Source organism: Belonocnema kinseyi, chromosome 9, assembly GCF_010883055.1.
Source record: "Belonocnema kinseyi isolate 2016_QV_RU_SX_M_011 chromosome 9, B_treatae_v1, whole genome shotgun sequence".
Taxonomy (NCBI): domain Eukaryota; kingdom Metazoa; phylum Arthropoda; class Insecta; order Hymenoptera; family Cynipidae; genus Belonocnema; species Belonocnema kinseyi.
Genome location: NC_046665.1, coordinates 77,461,264 through 77,464,306, shown reverse-complemented (window position 1 = coordinate 77,464,306; position 3,043 = coordinate 77,461,264). Strand labels below are relative to the sequence as shown.

Genomic DNA, 3,043 nt, shown 5'->3' with positions numbered 1-3,043 from the left:
TTAAACTATTAAGAAACTTTAAAAAAGTAAAATAATTAGTCTCAATACTAACAGGCATAATAATCTAAGAATATTAATAAAAATATCATGTGAAACGTGCAAAATATTAGTGGAATAAATAACTTGTATTTTAAGGTTAGAAAAATGTTTAATTATTGACTTACCTGCATTTCATATTGCGTGATAGATTCCTTCATGCTCTTGACATCGGACATGATTCTCAAAAATTCCTGGAGTAATATTAATAATACACTCAATAAACGGAATTGCTTTTGTTTATTTTATAGCGTGAAACATTTTATTGGGCGTTTTGATTGACACTTGCCCAATTTGCCTGACAAAAGCAAAAGCCATCGGTAAGGTAGTTCTCTACTGTTCTCCTGGTATTAACTGCGCGCAAACAAAAGTAAAAAGTATGTTTTGGTATTGAATTTTGAATTTTTCATTCAAATAAGTTTTTTATTTATGAGATAATAGACCTAACTATAAAATCAATAAATTAGATCATTGTTTCCTTAAATTGGGTGTTTTGTCTCACGATTTCATCGCCTCGGTAGCGCAGTAGGCAGCGCGTAAGTCTCATAATCTTAAGGTCGTGAGTTCGATCCTCACCCGGGGCATATTTTTTGCTTTAAAAAATGTTCAAAATTATGTAACAAAAATTTCTTATCCTTTTCTTAAAAAATAAATATTGCAAAAAACTTGTAATAACGATATTTTTATTATAGTCGACTTTCCGCTTTGCTTATTGACCGATAAAGTACGTTTTCTTCTGAGAAAAGAAACATTATTTTAGAAAAAAGTTTAAAAATTAAATTTGATAATTATTTTAATAATATTTTTGTAATTTAATTTTTTCTTAGTGTCGTTTCTTATAATTTTCGTAAATTGAATTTTAATAAATCATGGATTATTTTTTCGGGTGGAAAATTCCTATATAACTACTATTTCAATTTCTAAAAGTAAGTAAATAATCTTCAAATATACAATTATTTGTGTAGAAAATGTTTAGAAAAATGGTTTTAGTGATTTCAGCCGCAGGAAAATTTAGTTTCAAAATTGAAAACAACAGAGTTGCAGAGTCTTTTCATCTAAGAAATAAAGCCAAAATTTTTTTAAATTCAACTATTTCTTAAAAATAAGTAAGAAGTGATAGTAAAAAAATTTAATGGTATAAGAATTCCTACAATAAATTTTCTCTGTAAGTGTGAAATCTTTTCTATAGAAATAATATTTTTCTATTTAAAATTACAAATCATCAGTGAAATTGTTTTGATTTTTAAAACCACACAAAACTTTTTTCAGCAATCTGATTTTTTGCACGATAACTAAATTAGATTTTAAAACATCAGATGTTATGAATTGACATCTTACTTCTATGCAATGTGCTTCGTGTTTATTCTTTTATAGATTATTATCAGTCAAGGTGATAAGAAAGCATCTATAAAGTTATTACTAAATCTTCCTTAGTAAGAATTTTGGGATAATAAGTTTATTGCTTTGCTAGCATCATCTTTATGTACATATGAGTCAATTTTATTAACGCTTTCTACCTAAACTAAAAAATCTAAATGTTATATAAAAGAAATAAAATAATTCATTACTGTTAATTGTAAATAATTTTGAAATTTGAGCAATAATGAATATTGTTATTTATCAAACAATTCAAATTATACTGTCGAAAATCTAAATATGATATAGGGAATTCTGAATAGAGATAAATCATTTAATCGCACATTATCATTATTTGTTTGGTACATTATAGAATTCATATAGAAAAAAATAGGTATTTTATTGAAAATATTACAAATAGTTGAATTAAAGTCGTTGAAAAAATATATTTCATAAAATTAACTCAGTAAAAGTATTATTCGGATAATTCTCCGTATATTATTATGATTGATATATGCATTATATTATTATATTATACATGTCCGTATAGATGCACGAATGTAGCTAAGTCAATTTGTCTGGCTACAGCAGATTGTCAGTATTCGGACATCCCGATGTCCGGATAGACCAGAGTGCTGAATTTCTTCGAATAAATTCATCCAGCTTCTAATGCTATATAAATTATGAAGACTTTTGTATTTATATGAAGATAATTATACATATGTGTGCATAAGTACACAACCAGTTTGGCAAATTGCGAGGCAAATTGTATTCGGCGGTTTTATAGTTTTAAAAATGTAAATACTTCGCGCAAATTTTGGAAAATGGTTCATAACAGCGTTGAGTAATAACTTGTTACAATTAACTAAGTTACTCAAAAGTTGCATTATTTATAACGTTCGCTGTAACTTCGTCACTATTCTAAAAAGTAACTTTGAGTGTAACTTTGTTCAGATTTTTGCAGTAAATTGAAACATTCATTATAGCTATTTCAAAGTTACTTTGTGTACTTCATATACTTCCTGTTAAGAGAAGTTTATGGATCAGTTCTGGGTAATCAATTCATCTCTTTTGATTGAGGTTTCAGCTAATTTGTTGAAAATTCGTCTTTTTTGTTGAATTTAACTGTGATATATTTTAAAGTAAAACCTTTTTTGGTGAAAATAATATCAACTATTATATTTTTCCTTAATAAATCATATATTTTTGTTGAAAATTCATGTATTCTGCTAAAAATTCAACTTTTTTGTTAGAAATATTTTGTGGAAAATGATATTTTGACTTGAAATGTCAGTAATTCAAAGTGTTTAAAATTAAAGCATACAAAAAGGTGTTTTGACCGAGATTTAAAACATTTTAGGCCCTGGCACTTAAAATTGTTACCTGGATTTCAGTATGGAGTCTTAAATCTAGATAAACTTTAATGAATTTAATTAAAAGATTTTTAAGGTCTAACAATTACATAAGAATTTTTTTCTAATTCATGCAAATAGCATTTTTTAATATTTCGTCAGTCGAAAGTTATAATTTGCATAGTACCGTGAAACGGGGGAATGTAATTATAATTGTAAGAATTAACAAAACCCTTTCAGAATTTGCAATACCGCACAGGATATTTCGAGTGACATGACTGTTACTCAATACGAATTTT

At 26.5% G+C, this 3,043-nt stretch overlaps 1 protein-coding gene and 1 non-coding gene across 2 annotated transcripts in view; both read left to right on the top strand.

Moving 5' to 3' along the window:
- The window catches only part of LOC117180596 (zinc finger CCCH-type with G patch domain-containing protein-like), a 15,210-nt gene that overhangs the window by 6,195 nt on the left and 5,972 nt on the right, over positions 1 to 3,043 (top strand). The gene's annotated exons all lie outside the window — the stretch shown is intronic.
- Positions 548 to 620, top strand: Trnam-cau. The gene has a single exon. It is a non-coding gene; the product is annotated as a tRNA-Met (tRNA).